We start from the raw sequence: 24,559 nt of genomic DNA, 5'->3' as shown, positions 1-24,559 counted from the left end.
GGTTTATGATTACCTCTCCAAAACTCCAGCCAAACTCGAGAGAGTCTGCAGCAGTTTGTTTTTCGAACAGAGTGAACTATACAAGTTAATAAAAACAGAGCGTCTGCTGGTTGCCAATCTTAGGCCTTCAACAGCTTTAGAAATCCATCTGTGATGATACACTAATATGAAAATTAAAGGTACTATACCTATTTCATGAATGACGAAAGACAATCTCAGTGTCCTGAAAAGAGAATGTATTTTGTATAGCCTACAGTTGTGGAAATTTCTCATGATGCATCCTTTGTTCAAGAAGAACTTTTTGAACTTGTTCTGAATATGATCAAAATCCAGACTTTGGAAGAGCAACAGCAATGAATAATTCTGTATTACAAGAGATAACTTGGCAGTAATATATTTGTTACTTGGCATCATATTTGTCTTGATTACTTGTTTCGATTGATCTTTTATCCTGGAATTTATCAAGGACTTCTGTGGTTGCGACATTACTTTCACAAACCCTTCGACATCTTTGGTGAACCCGACGTGAAAGCGTCGTAGAAATTTCAGGATGGGAGATACTTCAGCCTCTATTTCAGCTTCTTCTACAACTCCAGCTGCATCTACTTCAGCTCCATCAATGACTGCTGCGTCAAGTACTTCAACGGAGGATCTAAAATAGATTTTGCAGAATATGTCCATGTATATGCAGCTCCAAAATCAGCAAACACAACTGTATATGCAGCAGCAACAACAATTGCATCAACAGCAGTTGTCTCAGCAAAGGCAACTCTATTCGGAGCAGGAGAATGCAAACAGCGCGACTAAGGCTATTGAAGCAGTTGAGAGTGAGAAGAAGCTATTTGACGGGCGTAATGTTTCAGCATATTTGAAGACATATGAGATCAAGATGGGATTTTTTGGAGTTCCTGCTGGACTTATGAGTAAGTACTTCCTTCGTCTTGTCACACCTGCTTTGAGGACAAAGGTGACTGATCTATTTATTCAAAATACACATTGGCAAGATTTTAAGAAGGCTCTAAAAGAAGAATACTTCCTTGAGGACTTTGGTATGGCTACTCGGCGGTCATTCCGAGAGTGGGTCTACATGCCAAACAAAGGTCTTGCTGCTTCGGAGTTATTCGAGAATTCGAAGAGAGGTATAGTCAGCTTGATGCCATTGAACAAAGAGCATTGGATGTTGAAAAAGTTGAGCTTTTCTTGCAAGCTGCAGATCCTGCTCTTCAAGAAGAATTGGGTGAGCTTCTTGAAGATCGCACAAAGCCTATGGGTCTTAAAACTGATTGGCAGGATGCTCAGGATGCAGTCTTGACATTGACCAAGAGGAGGATATGGAAGACTCGCCTACAGAATGGTTCCATGACACCTACACCATCATCTGCTCCTATGCCTGCTTCTATCCCTGTTATTTCTTCTCCTCCTCAGCCAGTTTCTTGGCCTATGCCTGTGCCTACTGTTTCTACTCCACCTATTCCTCCTGTTCCACGACCGATGCCTACACCTTCTGCTCCAAAACCATCCGCTCCATCGGTGCCTACCTCTATTGATGACATAATCAAAGGCATCACAGATTTGACACTTGAGTCAGTCAAAGCAGAGTTAGTGGGAAAGTTGAAGGAGCAGTTTGCTTCAACTGTGCCTACTACTTCTTCTAGTGCTCCTACTGCACCTAGGAGTGCTCCTAGTGCACCTAGGAGAGATCGGAGATGTATTTGGTGTGATAGTATGGAGCATCAGCATTGTAGGGATTGTGACTCTTTCCAGGATGCAAGGAGGAAGAATTTGGTATATTGGGGGCAAGATGGTAAGATTTGGTTGACTGAGACAGGAGCTCCACTTGCTACCAACTTTGGTAAAGGTGGAATGAAGAAGTTAGTGGAGGACATGGCTGCGCGTACTTCTTATGTGACAGCTAGAGGTGATGCTTCTGCATATGGAGTACAGATTGAGAAGGGATCAAAAACTCAGTCCGCACTATGGACTTATGCTATGGAGACTGCAAATAAGGGGAAAATTCAGCAAACTGTTTTGACTAGTGCAGGCTCTAGCATCAGATCAGAGACAGGTTGGGACTCACCTGTTGACAGGTATTCTATTTATGCTTATTTGGCTAAATCTCATGGTGCAGATGTATTTGTTGAGGAGAAGCGTAAGAGGGATGAAGAAAATCCAAGTGCAGCTAAGAAGACTAGAGGGGGTGAGTTTGTTACTCCACCTACTACAGGACCATCTTCAATACCAGGGCCAGATCGACAGATGGAGGATGCTCAAAAGAGAGAAAAGAGGCAAGAGCCTAGAGAGAGAAAACAGCCAGGATTCAGATTGATGTCCGATATTGAGACATCTACAGACATGAAGAAAATCTTTAATGATAAGATACTTGGTAGTGAGGTGACTTTCACTATTTCTAAGATTTTGGGCATCTCAAAAAGAGAGTTTCAGGATCAGTTTCAGGAGGTCCTGAAGAGGAAAAGACATGCATTGGCTACCACTGACACACAGGGAGTTTTGATTGGAGAGTTGGATGAGGATGATGATGAGGTTATGGTTGATAATGCTTCTGTTTTGCCGCAGGTAGAGAAGAGGGTTCAGCCTATGCATTATGCTGAAATTGATGAGCCTGTTTTGATACCGCGTAGTCACTTTTCGCGGAGCCATTGGGCTAGGGCAACTACAGAGACGATGGTAAAGATTGGAGAGAAACATGTGCCTTATGTTGCATTGGTTGATCATGGTTCAGAGATTAATCTTATAGTTTGTGGAGTTTATGAGAGTAACAGATGGCCTATGGATGTAGAGCATGGGTGGCGTATGAGAGCCGCCAATAACACTGCAGGTGATTTATATGCTGCTTGCCCTAGTGTCAGGGTTTCTATTGGTGATGTAGAGGAGGATTTTCATTTCTTTGTGCAGGATTCATGCTCTTATCCCATAATTCTTGGTCAGCCATTCATTACAGAGATGCGCATGGAGACAAAGGTCATGGATGATGGATCTGCTTATGCACGGATTCGCAGTAAAGATGGTATGAGAGCAGTTCAGTTTATGACTGTATGTGTGAACCATGTTAGAAACAGGGATACTCTCAGAGATGCACCCTTGCCCACTGTGAGGGATTCGGGTTTTCATTAGGTTCCGCCGTTTCATGAGACGACGGTGGTACAGAGGAGAGGAGATTGGAGTTCTCGCCTCCTGGCAGCAGCAGTGTTTTCTCCTCCGGTTATGTTGGGATTTCAGCAAACAGTTTGATGAGCTATCAGAAGACTTCTAGGTTGCCTAGAGCTGCCAGGCAGTATATATGCAGGAAGGAGAAAAATTTGAAAAATGCAGGAATTTTGGAGGATGATGAGCACATAGATGGTATGTATGACAGTGTGATTTGTGCAGATACGATGACAGAGATGGGAGATATGCTGAAAACTGATATGCTGAATTGTCATGGTAATGTATTAGTGCAGTCCCTGGACATGTTTCATGAAATTGCAGATTTTATGTCACAGATTGAGTTAGAGGCTGAGGTAACTCAGCAAAGAGTGTTGAGTGCTGAAGAAATTCAGAAAACAGAGTTTCCAGCTGGTTATGATCAGCTTTCAGAGAGACAGAGGGCTGAAAATTTTCAGCCAACAGAGTTTACTGCTGAAATATTTCAGCATTCAGAGTTTGGGGCTATTCCTATCCAGTCCATAGAGCAGAGGGCTGAGAATATTCAGTCATTGAAGTGCAGAATTGCTGATTTACAGCAAGGTTTATGTAATGCAGAAGAGCATAATGAAGCCAGGGTTGACACGAAATACAAAACTGTGGATAAGAAGGTGAAGCCGGTTGCTGTACCGCTTCCATCTGACAGTGATCAGCAAATAGAGAGGGCTGCTAAACAGCAAATTTTGAGGAATCCGGAGCATATTGGTCATAAATTTTCAGCAGAGACACTTGCTGAATTGAAAATTGGAAATGGTGATTTCTTGTTACCCATGGAGAAGCAATGCTTTCAGGAGATGCTTGAGCGTCATGGAAGGGGATTTGCTTTTGTCCCACATGAGATTGGATATGTGAATCCTGATATTGTTACTCCTATGGTCATTTTTACTATTCCTCATATCCCATGGAATCTCCGACCTATTCCAGTGCCTAAAGCACACTTGCCAAAGCTGATTGATTTATTGAATGAGAAAATCAGGATGGGAATCCTTGAGCCTTCATCTGCACCATACTCAAACAGGTGGTTTACAGTTCCAAAGAAGAATGGTACTCTTCGATTTATTCAGGACATGCAGCCAGTGAACAGAGTTACTATCAGGAATGTTGGTATAGGTCCAGTTGTGGATGAATTTGTAGAGGCATTTGCTGGACGTGCCATCTATTCTTTGGGTGATTTGTATTCAGGATATGATCAGTTTCAGCTGGCTTTGGAAAGCAGGGACATAACCACCATGAGAACTCCTATTGGGCTTGTCAGGATGTGTACCTTGCCTCAAGGTGCCACTAATTCTGTTGCGCATATGATGAATGCCATGCATAAGGTCCTTTGTGATTACATACCTCAGCTTACTATGCCTTTCTTGGATGATGTGCCCATTAAAGGGTGTGCAGAAGAAGAGAAGAATGAGAGCCTAAATGAGCAGGGATGCAGATACTTTGTGGCTGATCATATTTCAGCATGTGAGAAGATTTTGGCCAGGTTAGAAGAAGTGAACTTGACACTTTCAGGGCAAAAATCTGTTTTTGGAGTGAATGAGGTTGTCATTGTTGGGCATATGTGTGGATATTATGGCAGGAAACCTTCACCTGATAAGGTGAATGCTATAGGCAAGATTGCAGAGTATTGTTCTACCACTTCAGAGGTACGGAGATTCATTGGTGCTTGTGTGTTTTATATGATTTGGATACCTCATTTTGCACACATAGCAGATTGTTTGTATCAGCTGCTTCGAAAGGGGCAGAAATTCTATTGGGATGAGAGCCACACTAGAGCCATGCGGAAATTGAAGAAGTTATTGCAGAATGCTCCTACTCTCAGTAAAGCGGATTATAATTGTGATAGGCCTATTGTATTGACAGTTGACACTAGTCCAATTGGCATAGGTTGGGCTGTGGGTCAAGATGATGCAGATGGAAATAGGTATGCTATTCGGTTTGGGGCGAAAGTCCTAAACGAGAGACAGAGGAGATATCCGCAAATCAAGAGGGAGTTATTGGGGATTGTCACGGCTCTCAAATGTGACAAGGAGTACTTTATTGGAGCTTCAGTTGTGGTAGAGACAGATTGCTTGCCATTGATTGGTATGATCACAAGTTGCTCTACTCCGGATATAGCTATGTTGAGATGGATTGCATACATTAAGTCATTAAATCCAGAATTTAAACACATAGCAGGGAAGGATAATCCAGTGGCAGATATGTTGTCTAGAGCCAGATATGATGATGAGGTGACTCTACTTGCAGAAGAGGATGATGCAGAAATTTCAGCCACTATGGTTGATCATGTTTGTCATGTCTATGATATTGTGGCTTTCACAGAAGAGCTCTATGTTGGAGATTGGTTGCAGATTGGCAGGTACCTTAGTACACTAAGCAAAAGAGATGAATGGACAGATGAAGAGTTTAAGAAGATCAGAAGGAAAGCCTATGGATATTTTCTTAAGGACGGATTTCTTTGGAAGCATCCGAAGAAAAGAGGCGGATTACCTTTGCGGGTTGTCTGCGATAGAGAGACACAGTTGCAGGTAATGAGGGAGTTTCATGAGAGTCCTTGGGCTGGTCATAGAGGAGTATGGGCTACTTATGAGAAAATCAAGGAGAAATATTGGTGGAAAGGCATGTATAGAGATGTTTCTCACTTTGTTCAGACTTGCAGAGACTGCCAGATGTATTCAATAGTGCGTCATCGAGATGAGCTTCATCCGACCTATCCACTATGCATTCATTATAAGTGGGTAGTTGATTTGGTTACTATGCCTATGGGTCTATGGCAGATGAGATACATTGTTTTGGCTAGAGAGGATCTTTCTAATCATGTTGAGGGCAGATCTTTGAGAACGAAGACCACTAGTGCAGTGTGTAAGTTCTTATTGGAGGAAATTTTCTACAGGTATGGTTGTGTGGGTAAGATCACTGCGGATCGTGGTGAATTGGATGCAGATGAAGCTAGAGAGTTTTTCTCTCAGCTAGGAATCAAATTGGCTCTAACCACAGCATATAATCCAGAGGGAAATGGGAAGAGTGAAAGAGGGCATCCGCCGATAGTGAAAGCATTAGCCAAAGCATGCAGCGGACGGATTGGAGAATGGCCGAGACTTCTACCATTTTCTTTGTGGGCTGATCGTACGACTCATAGTGTTACCACAGGATATATGCCTGCAGAGTTGATGTATGGTCAGAAACTTGTTATGCCGATTGAGACTTGTGCTTTGACTTGGTTAGTTTTACCTTGGCAGGAGGATTTGACGAGAGAGGAGCTCTTAGCTCTTCGGATTCGACAGTTGGAGAGGAGACCTAAGGATATTCAGCTAGCTATTGACAGGTTGAAGGTTGCTAGACTAAGGAATAAGGACAGGTTTGACAGTAGGCATCGCTTGCGGCCAAGAGCAATAGAAGAAGGAGATTGGGTATTGGTCTTTGATAGCAGTCTTGAAAATCAGCATACTGCACTTCGGAAGATGGTGAAAAGATGGTTTGGGCCATACATAGTCAGACATGTCTTTGATAATGCAACATATGAGCTGACTGAATTGGATGGGACAGTGCTTAGAGTGCCTATTGCTGGAAAAAGAATCAAGATTTTCAAGAAAAGGGATGATGAAGACTATGCATTGGAAGAATTTTCAAGAGAAGAGCAACGACAAGAAACTCCAATGGAAGAGACAGATGATATGGCTGATAATCTTGTTGATCTACCGGAAATGCATAACGAAGAGATTGATTTGTTTGTGGATCTTGATGATAATGATCATGGGTAGTTGGCTCATCCGGAGGATGCACAGGATTAGAGGGGGTGAATGTCGTATTGCTGCGCATTCGAGATGTGAAAACCACCCGAAAGTTGTGTGTGCGATTTAATACTTTATGCACACTTAGTTGTTGTGATTACATTTATTCTCTGCGTATGAGTATAGATGCTCACATGAAGGGCTTCACTTCAGATGTTTTTGTTAATAGCACACTTATTAATATTTATGGTAAATGTGGCAGCATTTTAGAGACAGAGGCGCATTGCAGATCGTTTGAGGAGGTTTCTTAGAGTTTGGAGAGACTGGCAATGTCCTATTTACTGTGAGGAGACCGCCTTGGTTCATTAACAGCACGACTTATGCTGAGATAGATGGAGGAGTTGTGGGCTTTGCCAAAAGGAGATGGCATCTCTGGAAACGTATCTATGACCTTTACTTGGGAAAGAGGCAGTAGCACTTTTCAAGTCATATTTTGGTGGTGCTTTTGATGAAGATGCGATTCGAAATAACTTTGTCCTTATCTATGAATTGCTAGATGAAATTATGGATTTTGGTTATCCCCAGAATCTATCTCCTGAGATTTTAAAGCTTTACATCACACAGGAGGGTGTTCGCTCTCCTTTCTCTTCAAAGCCACAAGACTCAAGACCTCCAGCAAATGCAACTCTTCAAGTAATAGGAGCAGTGGGATGGCGTAGAGAAGGCTTGGTTTACAAGAAAAATGAGGTCTTTCTTGAAATAGTTGAGAGTGTAAACCTTCTAATGTCTTCAAAAGGAACAGTTTTGAGGTGTGATGTAACAGGAAAAATTCTTATGAAATGTTTCTTATCGGGAATGCCGGACTGGAAACTTGGTCTGAATGATAAGATAGGACTTGAAAAGGAAGCACAAATAAAAGCTCATCCCACGAGAAGATGGAGGACGCCTTCAGGATGCACATTATGCAGACCAAAGATCTTGGAACTTGTCCTGTGCGACAGATTGGTGGCTGCTCATTTCTGTACATGCGAATTAGTAACGTCTATATTGTGATAGTTGCCAGTATGCAATTCGATTTGGTGATATTGGATTGGGAAGACGATACTCTGCGCTAAATAGAGGGGAAAAATGACGAAAAAGCTGGGGGGATTATGTTAATCTGAGAGGAGAGGAAGGGGAATCAGAGAAAAAGCTCTGCAATTTGGGGCACGAGAGAGGATTGAAAGGAAAATAGTGACGAGGAGGAAGAGAGAGGATTGAAAGGAAAACAGTGACGAGGAGGAAGAGAGAGGATTGGGGGGGAGAAAGCGCTGGAATTAGAGGGGTGCTGAAGTCTTGCTGGAATGAGGGGAGGAGTGCTTGTGGCATTCCTGGGGAAAAATTACCAGTAGAGGACTGGTGTGCTCCAGAGACAGAAACGAGCAGGTCCTTGGATCAGCTCTTGCCGCCTTGTCTCTCTAGCTTTCTTGCCTTCTGCGCTGTGATGGAACTGAAGAAGCATGGCGAGTTCGGAAGGATACGATGCTCGCGTTTACGATACCAAGATGGAGCAAATACAGCATACTGAACACACGAACTTTATTTAATTGGTCAACCTGACTGCAGACGGGGAAGAAATAAGCTCAACTTGGAATGAGGTCTGTGAGAGTTTTGATGAAATGGGACTACATGAAAATCTTCTGAGAGGCATCTATGCGTATGGTTTCGAGAAGCCATCTGCTATAGAACAGAGAGGAATAGTGCCCTTTGTCAAGGGCTTCGACGTTATTCAACAGGCACAGTCTGGAACTGGGAAGACTACCACAATTTTGCTCTGGGATCCTACAGCAGCTTGACTATAGCTTGTTTGAGTGTCAGGCGCTTGTTCTGGCACCTACCCAAGAACTTGCACAGCAGATTGAAAAAGTTAAGCGAGCTTTGGGAAACTACTTGCAGGTGAAAGTTCATGCGTGTGTTGGTGGTGCAAGTGTTAGAGAGGACATTCGGATTCTTCAGAGTGGAGTACATGTTGTTGTTGGTACTCCTGGCCACGTGTATGACATGCTTCGACGTGGTTCTCTTCGTCCAGATTACATCAAAATGTTTGTTCTGGATGAAGCCGATGAGATGCTGTCTCGAGGTTTCAAGGATCAGATTTATGACATCTTTCAGTTGCTTCCATCGGATCTGTATCGCAATCAGAGTGTGTAAGGTTTATGATTACCTCTCCAAAACTCCAGCCAAACTCGAGAGAGTCTGTAGCAGTTTGTTTTTTGAACAGAGTGAACTATACAAGTTAATAAAAACAGAGCGTCTGCTGGTTGCCAATCTTAGGCCTTCAACAGCTTTAGAAATCCATTTGTGATGATACACTAATATGAAAATTAAAGGTACTATACCTATTTCATGAATGACGAAAGACAATCTCAGTGTCCTGAAAAGAGAAGGTATTTTGTATAGCCTACAGTTGTGGAAATTTCTCATGATGCATCCTTTGTTCAAGAAGAACTTTTTGAACTTGTTCTGAATATGATCAAAATCCAGACTTTGGAAGAGCAACATCAATGAATAATTCTGTATTACAAGAGATAACTTGGTAGTAATATATTTGTTACTTGGCATCATATTTGTCTTGATTACTTGTTTCGATTGATCTTTTATCCTGGAATTTATCAAGGACTTCTATGGTTGCGACATTACTTTCACAAACCCTTCGACAACGTATGCTTAGATTTACAATCCCTAACTTTTTTTGGTTAAGATCAAAGCGTATGTTAGGTTATGGCATAATTCCTATTGATCCTTTTATAACATGTAATCAAGATTTATGCTACTAAGCTTTAGGGTTTTATGTGAACCATGCAGCCTTTTTCTAACTTCTTTTCTAAATGAGATATTTGTACGCTAAATGACCATTACACAACCTTTCCTAACTATTTACATAGTTGATTGAGATTTAAGCCAATTGACTAGAGTTTAATCTACTTCATGCAGCTCAAGAACCATTTCCATGTCTTGCAAATTCTTACGGATTACTAGCAACCTTCTTTTAATGAATCATTTCGAAGGAAAGATGCGTAATAATGCGACATGCGATTTATTCTTTCCATGCATAATCGAAGTGTACCACAATAATTTCGAATTGTAAAGAGGATCATTAGTTGATCTAAATTCGTTACTTTGCAATGCATAAAAACCACATGCTAGAAATGCATAGAGATCTTATGCTCTTTTTTTCATTTGTTTATTTGAAAAATACAAATGATCGATTCTTTGATCGTAAGCTATTTCCTTTAGTTTAGCCAAAGTGTTTCAATTGAAAAAGCGCATCCTAATTCCATAAATGATCCATGCACAATTGTAATATTATGACGTAAATCAAAATTAAGGAAGAAAACCTCAACTTGATGTGAAATATCCACATGGATGTTAGGAGATGATCCTCTTGTGGTTGCGCCTTGTGCCTTTTTAGGAGACATTGCGTATTTAACTTTCTTGCCTTGGATGCACACTTATGATCTTGGCCTGTCTCCCTCACATGCGAACCTCCCTTTGAGATTCGGCTTTCTTGACCGATTGCACCGTCTTTCGGAATCGAGCTTTAGAAGGCCTTGTAGTCTGCCTCCTTGAAGTAGGGAATGGATTTAAAAAACTTGTAATTGAAGGCTTTTAAAAGGAAACCAGGGAAAAAAACTTTGTGGGAATGCTACGAAAAGGGGCTTGAAAAACCCGGGCTACGTGAGTTTTGGGGAAACCAAGGGCCGAAAGGGTTTAATTTCCGGGGATGCAAGGGGAAGAAAAGCCTAATTCTTGGGGTTATAAGAGACCACTTGAGAAGGCAATAGAAAGGGTTTTTAAGAGCCGCAAGTAAATATGAATTTGAGTGGGGATTTCCCACGAAAAGGGTCTTTAAAACCTGGTCTAAGGTGGGTTTTGGGGGCAAGGGGGCTTAAACTCCAAGGGGAAAGGGGATGTAAAGATTGCTCGGGAAGGGCTTATGGAAAACCACGGAAACGGGGGTTTTAAACGGACCACGGGAAGGTGCTTAAATCTTGCGGGGGGAGGGGGGTTATAAAAACCCGCTTGAGAGGCAATAGGAAAGGGGGTTTTAAAGGAACCCGAGTTTAAAATGAACTTTGAAGTGAATTTCAATAGGAAAGGGGCTTAGGGAGCTCCCATAGAAGCTTCCAAGAAGCTTCTTGGAAGCTTCTGTGGTGGTTGTTAGAAACCACGTGGAGGGAGAGGGGATGACTAATATTGTCGGTTGTTGGCAGGCAGGAAGCAAAGTATGGCGGCAATGATTCTTCAGGCAATCCTCCTCCCTCTTGGCACGATCAGAGTGGTGCTGCCCTCTTCACTCCTTCTTGTAAGCTCCACAATACCTTGGACTTAGCTTCTTGCAATTTCCTAAGGATAGGGAACTCTTCTTTGGGCGTAGACGAATGAAGACCATGTCTCCTTCCTCGAAGATTCTATCTTGACGCTTCAAATCCGCGTATGCCTTCTGTCTATCCTTGGCGGCTTAGATGTACTGTCTTATTGACTTTATTTGGTCATCCATCTCTTCCAACATCTGCCTTGAAGCTTCAACCCTCAAGGTTGGATTTGAGAAGTTTAGGGGACTTCGACAGTCATGACCATACAATGCTTGAAAAGGGGTCATCTGAATGCTTTGTTGGTAAGAAGCATTGTAGGCAAACTCCACCAAAGGAAAGTATTGAATCCATCTTTTTGGCTCACGACAGCAGTGTGCCCTTAGCATATCCTCAATGACTTGATTGACTCGCTCTGTTTGGCCATCAGTTTTGGGGATGGTAAGTTGTACTAAAATAGAGTTGAGTCCCAATGGCTTCAAAGATAGCTCTCTAGAAGTATGATGTGAAGAGAGAATCATGATCACTAATGATTCTTCTGGGTAGCCCATGTATCTTGAATATCTCATTGATAAACAACCTTGCAATGTCTGAGGCTTTATAGTTTGTCTTTACTGGAATTAGATGTGCAACCTTAGTAAGCATGTCAACCACAACCATGATGGAGTTGTATCCTCCCTGAACTTGGGGTAGGCCAATGACAAAGTCCATATTGATGAATTCCCATTTCATTTGGAAAATGTCGAGTGGTTGTAACTTTCCTGGCATTTTGACATGTTCGGCTTTGATACGTTGACAAGACAAACACTTAGTGACATATTTGAGAACGTCACCTTTAAGCCTCTCCCAATAATAGCTCTTCCTAACTGCATTGAGAGTCTTGGTATAGCTAGGATGTCTTGAGAAAGGGGAATCATGAGCTTCCCACATTATCTTCTGCTTAAGTGACTGGCTTGCCGGTATACATAACCTCGTTCTATAGTAGACAAGTCCACTATTGATAGATAATTCATGATACTTAGCCTGTAGCTTTTGGTCCTGGTCCTTGATAGAGATCTCCCTTAGCATCTTTTGATAGGATGGATCATGACATGCTTCTTCTCTAGCTAGCTCAAGTATTGGGTTGTTTTTCATAGATACCTTTGTAGCTAGAGATCTAGCTGTTGATGGATTTTGCAAGACTAGTGAATTAAGGAATGCCTTGCGACTGAGTGCATCGGCAACTACATTCTCATTTTGAGGTCGATACTTGATTTCAAAATCATACTCCTCCAGCACTTCAATACACCGACGTTGCCTCATGTTGAGCTTGTTCTGGGTAAAGATCCACTTGAGACTTTTATGATCAGTCACTAGTGTAAACTTGTTACCCAACATGTAGTGTCTCAAAAGCTTTAGACTATGGATGAAAGCTAACTGTTCTAGATCATGGGTAGCATAATTCTTCTTATGGCTCTTCAGTTTCCTTGAAGAGTATGCTACAGGATGACCTTCCTGCATGAGCACACATCCTAAGGCAAGCGTGCTAGCATCAGTTACTACCTCGAACTCCATACTGAGGTCTGAAAGTTTTAGGATAGGTGATGATACCAAACTTTGCTTCAATCTATCAAAGCTGGTTTGTTCGGGAGTTGACCATGCAATAGATGTTTGCTTCTTCAGTAACTTCGTCAGAGGTGCTGCAATCAAAGCATAGTTTTTGATGAAGACCCTATACCATCCTGTCAATCCAAGAAAACTACATATTTCTTTGACAGTTGTTGGTGTTGGCCATTCTAGCACATCTCTGACTTTGGCCGGATCCACTGAGATTCCTTTCGTTGATACGATGAATCCTACATATTCAATCTGATGCTTGAAGAATGCACATTTTTTCATCTTAGCATACAGCTTGTGTGACCTCATTGTCTCAAGGACAATCCAAAGTTGGGGTTCATGATCTTCCTCCTATTTGGAATAGACTAAAGTGTCGTCGAAGAAGACGAGCACAAAATCATCAAGATATGGCCTAAAGATATCCTGCATTAACCTGTTGAAGGTTGCAGGCACATTCGTAAGCCCGAATGACATACCTAGAAACTCAAAGTGTCCATATCTTGTGTTGAAGGCCGTCTTTGGGATATCTTCTTCCTTGATCCTTATCTGATAGTAACCAGACCTGAGATCAATCTTGGAGAAGATCTTAGCACCTTGAAGACGATCAAGAAGCTCATCTATTCTAGGAATAGGGTACTTGCTCTTGACAGTTGATTGATTCAACCCTCTGTAATCAATACACAGTCAAAGCGTTCCATCTTTCTTTTTCTGGAACAGTGCTGGAGCTCCCCATGGTGAACTACTAGGACGGATGTAGCCCTGATCTAGTAGTTGCTTGAGTTGTTCCTTCAGCTCAATTGCTTTTGGGATGGAGATTCTATAAGGTCTCTTTGCAATTGGCCCAGCTCCTGGCACTAGCTTCATCTCATGATCCACTTCTCTTTGAGGCGGAAGTTCTGTCAACTCTTCAGGAAATATGTTCGTGTATTCCTTTAGCCAAGAAGGTTCTTCACTAGACTCCTGCTTCTGATCTAACTTATTGAGCTTAATCAAGTAGACATGTAGTCCCTTTCTAACTCCCTTTACAATCCGAGATGCTTTGGCCAATTGAATTTTTGGCTTTCGTGCCTCACCTTGAGTTGTGACCAATTCCCCTTCAGAGTTTCGAAAGGAAATTTGGCCCTTCCCACAATGAATGTGGGCATCATTAGGTTTAAGTCAATCCATTCCGAGTAGACACTTATGGATGCCTAGGTTCATGACTCTGAATTTGACCGAAGTCATATTTCCTCCGAGAAAGAATTCCACCTTAGCAGTTTGCTTGGTACAAGTGACTTCACGACCATTTTTCTAATTTCACAAGCAAGGTAGGTGCTTCTACTGTGGCTATTCCTAACCTTTTTGCACAAGCTGGTGAGATAAAGGAATGTATATTGCCACAATCAATCAAGGTCTTGAAACCTTTACCTTGATAGTTCGACGGTGTCTGAATCATCGAGAATTGGCAATTCGGGCCTTTCTTGTGTAGAGCGGCATGGACAGTCGCCCTTTCAAACTCTGCTTCCATAGTCGGATCTTCTTCTTTGTATATTTCCCTGTTGTTGGCAACGCAGGCAATTCTTCCTCTGCCTCGGGTAGTGGCTCCCTATCCACGACCAGTTCCTTGGAAAGGTGCTTGGCGATGTCCTCCAAGCTTGGGACATTGCCTCTTGAAATGACCGGGCTCGTTGCAGTGGAAACATCGGAAGTTTCGGCCATTGCTTTGAGTAGGGACAAAGTTGTTGACATTATTAGTCCTTGCTTTCTTTCTTTGTCCCCGATTCTGACCTTGAACTCTCTTCAATTGAGGCCTAAATGCTCCTCTGTTTGGGTCATTATAAGACCAAGTTCTGTTACCTCTTGGTTTAGCTTGCATCTCCTTAATTATAGGCATAGCTTGAATGAGTGCAACCTAAAGATTTGATGGGCGCAGAGATTCGAGACAGGTATTCACTGGTGGGTTTAAACCAGCACAAAATTTTGACACCTGTTGTGTCATGTCCATTTGTGGAGCATACTTAAGAAGTGAGACGAATTTAGAGTAGTATGCATCAAGAGTGAGTCCCAGTTGTTTCAGCTCGTAGAACTCATTCATTTTCTGCGTGCGATACGCAGGTGGTAAGTATTTTCCTTGCATGGCTTTCTTCAGTTTTTCCTAGGTAACAGATCCTTCTGCGATCCCTTGATCTTTGCACCATTGTTTCCACCAAAGCCTGGCTTCGCTGGTGAGCTTCAGCTTGGTAAGCATAGCCTGGTTGGTGGGTGCAGTACTGGCAACTTCAAACTAATCCCCCATAGACTCTATCCAAATTTCAGCATCCGCTTGGATAGTTCTGCCTTTCCCGTCAAATTCAGGCAGCTTAATTTGCTTGAGAAGAAACTTCTTCTCCTGGATTATAGCAGTACTTGATGTAGGAGGCGAATTGGGAATCTGTATTTGAGGTTGTGCCTGGATAAAGGTTTCTTAACATTATTATTAGTTAATCGTTATGATTTATATTTCATATCCATTTCAGTTATCAACCAAGCAATCTAGCCACTTAACTTTTTATCAATTCTCATAAACGAAACAAACATTGATAAAAAGAAGTCTTATTCCATTTATATGGGTCTAGCCCTTTCGGAGTACAACATCTCTTGGTATGGCAAAGTAGCTGTTACATTTAGTTTGGGGAGAATAGTGTTGTATTACATTTATCTATGGGAACTGGATAATAGTATGATTTCGGGTCATGAATATTCAGGAATCGGTAAGTCATCGGAAGACTAGGGTATCCTCTCCTTTGGAATCCATTCTTCTCATAGCACCCCAATACCTTGATCATGTCGATGGGGATTACACGGGTCACTTCCTCATATATATATGAGTTCAGATCAACCCTCCGACCTCGAATATGTAAAGTTGAGTTTATGTGAGCCTCCACAAAAATGAATAGCTTCACGATCTTCAGGTCTTCCAACCACTTGATCCTCTTTAGGTTGGTTTGAAGGTATGCAAACCGGTGGGCAGTTATATAGTAGATTCCTGAGTCACCCGTCCATCTTCGTTCCACGTACAAAGGTGATAGATTATAGATACGATCTAGGATATTCATCATCTCAACTCTTTGTCGATAATCCGAGGAATGCATCGCGGTCATAAACATGATTCGGAACACTAAGAACATGTTCCATGCTTCATAATTCTACAAGATAGCATCGAAAGTAAGGAAATGTTCGGAACATCAACATTTGCTTTACTTCTTATTAAGATTTCTTATAAACAAATCCTTCGTTTTGGTTCGCTCTGATACCAACTGTAACGTGTCCATTTGTTTGCGATCTAGGACTTTCCGCGTCTGCCACGTAGCGGAAGTATTTTGGCCATTCCCACTTAGGGCCGACGTGAATCAGGGTTTCTCCTAATGGTCATTTTCTAAACGGCAACTAGCGTCAAACCCCGAGCGAACTACTTTATGCAGAAATGCCTGGGCCGAAGTGAATTCACGCTGCACTTGGTTCAAGGAGAATGGGAAACGAGAGGGATGTAAGGCTCGACCTCTCTGCCAAAAGGCATAGTCCCATTCTGTTCCCCTAAAACAGCATAAATCAGAATTAGCATAACCTAGATTCTAGGTCAGCGCCCTTGCTATTCATTTCCTTTGAATGATATTCTTGCTGTCCATTTGAGAAAAGTTCCCAGCCAATGGGGACCACCCATCCGTAGGACGGACCCATGGTCACATCCACCGCACTTTTCTCAGGTTGTTTTAGTTATCTAATTACCTACCACATTTAGTTGGACATGCATCAATTAGCTTCCTTAATTAGCCCGTTAGGCACTGGTACCTTTACGTAATCATAGCACTTCCTTGACATAGAAAAGCAGTGTCAAACAAGTTCCTTTTCAACAGGTTATCATATTTATCTTTGAAATATATTTATAAAGTCCAGCCCGAAGGCTTATCCATAATCCGCCTGAAGGCTATCCAGCAATCCACAGGGATTACTAATCCAAGATTCCACCTGTAGACTAGCATGCGGGCCTCGAGATCCAATCCCGAGTCACGTTGGCCTCTTGTGCAGGGCCCGGAAGGCGAGGGATTTAGGCCGAATCCCCCCTGGCACCCAAGCGTCCTCTTGCTCCAAGTAGCGCTCAACGAAGAGACCTCTCGCGGCGGGTTCAGTCCACCTTCTCGGCACGGTCAACAACCTCCTTGGTTAGGGTCACGCAGACAGTCGGGGGTAACAGAGGCTACCTCTTCGTTCAGGCCTTCAACCTGAAGCATTAAATATCTTTTCATCCTTTAATTCTTTGAGCAAACAAAGCAAACAATGCTCTCTAAACTGTTACAAGCATAATCGTTTCCAATGGTCGTTATTTTGGCGAACTCCTAAGGAGTGAATCCTTCTTTCCGAATGCATTCAGCATTCAATCCGGGATCAATTGCGACTTGGCAAGATTTCCAAGGGTTTGTTTTTTTAACCCTTATGTCTTTGGGTTAGGGCCGTACCCTATTAATCCAACTTAACCAATACCTTAAGTTCTGTTGATACAAAATATGTTATTCCAATTTACTGATTGGTTTTTTGCTTCCAAGCAAATATCTAATCCCCTTATCTTGGTCACTTTTCCCAAGAAAGGTGCTATGTCAGGATGACTACTCATCCTCTTGCAAGATAAACTTGTGCAAGAATCTGCCAATCTTATTCAGAGGAATTGACCATTCCTTTGTGATCAAATCACAAGATCATGCGGCTTTGCAATTTGTTGCACAAGTGTTGCATCAAAACCCATGGGACTATTTTACCCATCAAATGGCGTCTTCTCATCACGAAATCATGATTAGATAGGAAACAAGGTTAGGGTGTCTTCATAACAATCCGTTCCTGATTGCACTAGGCCGACATTTTCGCTCCTAGGGTTCCAATTTAAACCGAGTTTCATCCTTTTAGCGAGCGAACCTTAGGGTAAAAACCCTAGATCGTTTCTCACAAGTATGTCCTATTGTCCCTACATTCCGTGATGTGGATAGGTCTTTTAGGATATGAAAGTTTTAGCTTGGAAATAAGAGCGACTCGGTCACATCCTTAACGTGCTAAATCCTAGTTAGCACTTGGGATATGATGCATCGATTTAACCACTCCTAAGCGAGTCCCTCGTGGTTTAGGTGTTTAGGGTAAACAAATTTACTTGTCTATTCTTGAATATATTTACGATACCTTTCTCGCAATCACATGATTTATTTGCCTACGTATGCTTAGATTTACAATCCCTAATTTTTTTTGGTTAAGATCAAAGCTTATGTTAGGTTATGGCATAATTCCTATTGATACTTTTATAACATGCAATCAAGAATCATGCTACTAAGCTTAAGGGTTTTATGTGAACCATGCATCCTTTTTCTAACTTCTTTTCAAAATGATATATTTGTACGTTGAATGAGCATTACACAACCTTTCGTAACTATTTACGTAGTTGATTGAGATTTAAGCCAATTGACTAGAGTTTAATCTACTTCATGCAGCCCAAGAACCATTTCCATGTCTTGCAAATTCTTACGGATTACTAGCAACCTTCTTTTAATGAATCATTTCGAAGGAAAGATGCCTAATAATGCGACATGTGATTTATTCTTTCCATGCATAATCGAAGTGTACCACAATAATTTCGACTTGTAAAGAGGATCATTAGTTGATCTAAATTCGTTACTTTGCAATGCATAAAAACCACTTGCTAGGAATGCATAGAGATCTTATGCTCTTTTTTTCATTTGTTTATTTGAAAAATACAAATGACCGATTCTTTGATCGTAAGCTATTTCCTTTAATTTAGCCAAAGTATTTCAATTGAAAAAGCGCATCCTAATTCCATAAATGATCCATGCACAATTGTAATATTATGATGTAAATCAAAATCTAGGAAGAAAACCTAGACTTGTGGTGAAATATCCACATGGATGTTAGGAGATGATCCTCCTACGGTTGCGCCTTGTGCCTTTTTAGGAGCCATCGTGTATTCAACTTTCTTGCCTTGGCCGCAGACTTATGATCTTGGCTCGTCTCCCTTACACACGAAACTCCCTTTGAGATTCGGCTTCCTTGACCGATTGCACTGTCTTTCAGAATTGAGCTTAATAGAAGGCCTTGTAGTCTGCCTCCTCGAAGTAGGGAATGGATTTAAAAGACTTGTAATGGAAGGCTTTTAAAAGGAAAACAGGGAAAAAAACTTTGTGGGGATGCTATGAAAAGGGGCTTGAAAAACCCAGGCTAGGTGAGTTTTGGGGAAACCAAGGGCCGAAAGGGTTTAATTTCCGAGGATGCAAGGGGAAGAAAAGCCTAATTCCTGGGGTTATAAGAGACCGCTTGAGAAGGCAATAGAAAGGATTTTTAAGAGCTGCAAGTAAATATGAATTTGAGTGGGGATTTCCCACGGAAAGGGTCTTTAAAACCCGGTCCAAGGTGGGATTTGGGGGCATGGGGGCTTAAACTCCAAGGGGAAAGGGGGTGTAAAGATTGCTCGGGAAGGGATTATGGAAAACCACGGAAATGGGGGTTTTAAACGGACCAGGGGAAGGTGCTTAAATCCCGTGGGGGGAGGGGGGTTATAAAAACCCACTTGAGAGGAACCCGAGTTTAAAATGAACTTTGAAGGTGAATTTTAATAGGAAAGGGGCTTAGGGAGCTCCCTTAGAAGCTTCCAAGAAGCTTATTGGAAGCTTCTGTGGCAGTTAGAAACCATGTGGAGGGAGAGGGGATGACGAATATTGCCGGTTGTTGGCGGGCAAGAAGCAAAGTATGGTAGCAGCGATTCTTCAGGCAATCCTCCTCCCTCTCGGCACAATTAGAGTGGCGCTTCCCTCTTCACTCCTTCTCGCATCCTGGTGGCGTGATGGCTCCCTCCCTTACTTCTCAGAATTCTCTCCTTCACCCGATCGCGGCAGCGTCTGACAACAGCATCCCTTCTCACGACTACCTCCCTTACTCCCCCCCCATAGGGGTTTATATGGGATAGGGAGAGGACCTTCCCCCCCCTCCCTGATGCATGGTCTTTCTCCCCCCATGACCTCCAGCGAGCGGGCTAAGTCATCCCCGCTTCACTCCCTTCCCTCCAGCATGACCTTCGACTGGGGGAAAGAAGGGATAATACAAAAAAAATTTGCCATAAATTAATTAATTTCATCTTGATCTCCTCCTAAGAGGAGGTTCTTATGAAGCTAAGCGGATTCTTAGACCTTAGACTTGATTTGCTAGTGGAAAGTGTACCAATTAAAGCCCGCATCGTCTGTGACCACAATACCGACATTGTCATTGCATGAGACTCAGGAGGCTCATAATATTTTCAACAAAAATATTACAGTAGAATACAGAGTTACAATCTAAACTTATGGACTTGGAGAAGGAGATTCCAAAAATAAAGAGGAAGCTCACAAAAAAATTGGAGATTGGGCCCACTTTAAAAACCAAAGAAGCACATTGACACATCTGGTTAGTTAAACTAATTCACCAATTAATCAAAGGAAGTGGACAATATCATAGATGGATATATGATCAATATGTTACAATGAGAAACATGTTCCCTCATGCAGAGAATGATACTATCGCCAAAGGCCTAAGTAAGGATATGGTAAAAAATACATTGGAAAATTGTAAATTCAAGGATTGTAGATGGTGTCACAAGTGAATATCTTAGGGGTGTGAGAAACTTGTTTACTGCTATAGATGCTCAGGGATTATGTGAAAAGGTGGGAATGAGTTCTGAGTCATACATTATGCTCTATCAAAAATTGGATATATATTTTAATCAAGTCTTCAAAAATAAGTAAGTAATGCCTCTGCCAAAACCATTTCACGTGAAGAAGGCTTGAAAACAACTAAATGAGAAATTTTTAGAACTAATTGGTGAGCCAACACATCTAGAAAACACACACATATTGAAGTAAGGTTCCAAAGAAGTTGCATTTGTATTGAATGCATCCAACAACTTTGTATTGAATATATGTAGGATTCAGATTACTACGGCCAAGTTCTAGAATATGTCTATCATCTCCAATCTTATATATCACCCCTAAATCAGGATAACCAAAACTAGCCAATAATAACATATTAGAATAGGTGACATCATTGAAATGTGGCTATCGAAGTCTTCACAATGACATAGAAAATCAACAACATGGCAAAGATCTTATAGATATGACCAATACAAAGGCATATGCACACACTTGAGACAATATCTCAACATAAACTGAGACTATGGCTCAATATATACACTAATACACGAATAATTTCTATTGAACATAATCCAAATGTTGTAGGTAACAACTTAAAATCTCATACATATATCAATCTACTGATGGAAGATGATGGGTGACACCATAGTAGACAAGAAATATAAATAGGAATGTATAGATCCCTATAAATACCCTCTACGGCCTTCAAAAGTACATAAAGTTTGTAATTACAGTTTCATTATAGCAGTAAGCAGAAGCAACCGCACCACAAGCACTGCTGCTAAGACCAAGCCTTGATGCTACAGAACCGCAGATCAGTCACGGCCATTGGTCAAGACAATCCAAGTTAGGGGAGAGACGAGTATCCAATGATCTCCTGACCACGCTAGTGACTACCCTTGTAACACTTAGCCTGGGAGATCTGCTTAGGTAGCATCCTACCCTATGGCAAGATCTTAAGCAGTGGGTCGAAGGGTCATGAGAGCAGGTCATGGCAGACCCTCAAGACCATGACGCACAAACGCAAATACCAAGTTTGACGTTACACTCTATGCCTAAATCCTTGCACGTCAATGCCTTCTGGGAAGGTTATGAGATGCACGCAGTCTTATCGGTCCTAGCCCTAGGTGACACAACAAGAAAGGGAATCGTAGACACGGGAGCTGGGGTTAGTGTGCTTAGCCATGCAGTGCTTTAAACTTGGGGAAACCGCTTGTCGAAATTGCTAGGTTTAATGTTACACTAGCAAAGTGTATGAGAGTAAAGCCATTTGGGGTACTTAAGAATTGGCCAGTAAAGATTGCAGGCGTCCAGTTCTTTGTTGACTTTATAGTCATGAACGGAGTGGACTACGATATCCTATTAGTCCAACCTTGGATGCACAATGCTAGAGTCATCGAAGATTGGGGTAACGGCTTGATCTTTCTTGGCAACAGAACGAAGGCCATAAGGATAGAGATGGATACTTGGAAGACCTCACAGGTCGACCTAGATGCCATCTCTGCTATGCTCAAGGGTAACACTCAGGTCAAGGAGTCCTATGGGCCCTTGACCAAGTATATCCCATGCCCAGAAGATGAGCGGGATTGGATGCACGTTCTTGCTGCAATCGACCTGCCATTCTCAAACCATGAGGCATATGAGCAAACCATGAAAATGATCGGCAAGCCTAGCAACACACTCTCCGTACCAGTCTACATGATGGCAGGAACCCTTCGGGAAAAGCGTAAGCCTGTCAACTTCCAAGTCCCAACTAACAAAAGGGAACTCTAGGAGATGCTGGAATACTTGACAGACAAGCTAGCTGGCAATTCAGCTACAAACTTCAAACCACTACAGGATCTCTTAGGTGAATCCAAGTGGCAATGGACCAGAGTGCATGACTTAAACCTCATGTATAATTGGGCCCTACTCCCTGACCAATGATAGGAGGTGTACCAAGCCCTAGGAGATGACGACAATCTGAGGAAGGGGATTCTAACGATGAATACGAAGACTGCCAATCCTTCAGTGATGGAACTGAGGGTGAAGTAGATACCGTAGAATACGACACTAAAGGACAAGAAATCGAGCAAATACGAGAAGACTCCAAGCCACAGAAAAGAAATATCTTTAGAATAGAGTGAGGGATCATGCGCAGGGAATGTGACTGCGCCTAGTTGGAACAAGTAGGAGCAATAGACCTTGAACAAGCAAGTTTAGCCCAGCCAGGGATGACACCAGTCCTTAGGACAAAATCACCATCTGAACTGCATCCACCAGGGGAGACTAACACTTCTAGCGAAGATGGGGAGTTCGACTCTGAGTCGGTCGGACAGTGATCCAGAAATCCCTAGGCCGCCCAGGACTAGACGCACGAAGGGAGACCTACCCGTCCACCTACGACGCAGATGGTTAAGGCAGGAAAAGGTAAAACAAACCAGGGATACGCAAACGGAAGAACAACGAAAACCGCAAGACCTTCCTAAGCGCTTTACAAAATTAAAAAAAGGGGATAGGGTAGTAGTTCTGTTAGGTGCCAAACGTCAAGGACAAACCAACGAGCTGATTGAGGGACTAGCCAAGGTCAAGGAGGTGAATCTGGCTCAGGAAGGGGAAACACCCCGACCAATCTTCATTGCCGATAACTTGATTGAGGAAGAAGAAATTAGTCTTGTCGCTCTCTTGCAAGAGTACGTAGATGTATTCGCCTGGTCCTTGGAAGATGTTAAGGGGGTAGATCTAAGTATCGTGACTGACAACATACCCATGACGCCAGATGCTACGCCGATCAAACAGCGACCGTACCCTATGAATCTAAAACACGCTCATGCTGTCAAAGAGGAAATTGACAAACTGATGAGAGCGGAATTCATTTACGAAATTGAGCACACAGACTGGGTCTCAATCATAGTCATTATGATGAAAAAGAATGGAAAAATCCAAGTATGTGTCAATTACAAGAAGGTGAACGCTGCTACGAAGAGGGATAACTATCCATTGCCGTACACCGAGCACATGCTTGAGAGGGTGGCAGGCAAGGAAGCCTATTGTTTTCTGGATGGCTTCTCACGATACAACCAGGTGCAAGTGCATCCTGCGGACACAAGCACAAGACCGCCTTCGCCACTGAGTGGAGCATCTTTGCTTACATAGTCATGCCCTTCGGGTTGACTAACGCCCCTGCCACTTTCTAATGCCTCATGTGCACCATCTTTAAGGACATGCTTCGTAAGGAGTTAGAAGTCTTTGTGGACGACCTGTGTGTCCATTCGACCTGGATCGAACACTGAGACAAACTCGGTGCAGTCTTTGAATGTGTAGCTTATATCGTCTCTCTTCTTGAACCCCTTAAAGTGTCGGTTTTCGGTAAAGCACGGATGTATCTTGGGGCACGTAGTGTCGAAGAACGGCATTGCCACTGACTTCTCGAAAGTTAGGGTTATTGTTGACCTTCAACCCCCAATTAATTACAAGGGAGTGCAATGCTTCTTAGGCCATACGGGGTACTATCGACGGTTTGTACTGAACTATGCATTGATCGCCAGACCATTGTACAAGCTGCTGATTGTCTTTGAGTGGACCGAGGCATGCCAACGAGCGTACTAAGAATTGAAAAAGGCTCTAACCACAGCATCAATTCTACGAGCCCCCGATTGGACCATTACCTTCCATGTGCACATCGATGCTTCTAACGTTGCCGTGGGGACACTGTTGTGACAACCTGGTGAGCACAACTTAGATTATCCAGTGAGCTTTGCTAGCAGAAAACTCATTGAGATGGGAATGAACTACTCGACAACAGAAAGAGAGGGATTAGCCATGGTGTTTGCTGTGAAGAAATTCCGGCATTATCTATTGGCCACATCCTTCATCTTTTTCGTGGACCATCAAGCCCTGCTCTATCTAGTAAACAAACCTTGTGCTACAAGACGCATAGCTCGATGGTTCCTTCTACTCTTGGAATTTGATTTCTCCGTGGTTGTGCGGAAAGGAAAACATCACTATATGGCTGACC

At 42.5% G+C, this 24,559-nt stretch overlaps 2 pseudogenes; both read left to right on the top strand.

Moving 5' to 3' along the window:
* Positions 1-7,490: 7,490 nt before the first annotated feature.
* LOC148017903 (AP-2 complex subunit mu pseudogene) lies at positions 7,491-7,979 on the top strand (annotated as a pseudogene).
* Positions 7,980-8,425: 446 nt separating this feature from the next.
* On the top strand, positions 8,426-9,116 carry LOC148017902 (eukaryotic initiation factor 4A-13 pseudogene; annotated as a pseudogene).
* The last annotated feature ends 15,443 nt before the right edge of the window (positions 9,117-24,559 follow it).

The sequence above is a fragment of the Lygodium microphyllum genome, chromosome 21 (assembly GCF_053477565.2).
Source record: "Lygodium microphyllum isolate KBCC chromosome 21, Lygodium_microphyllum_v1.1.10, whole genome shotgun sequence".
Taxonomy (NCBI): domain Eukaryota; kingdom Viridiplantae; phylum Streptophyta; class Polypodiopsida; order Schizaeales; family Lygodiaceae; genus Lygodium; species Lygodium microphyllum.
This window is presented reverse-complemented; position numbering and strand designations above follow the sequence as displayed.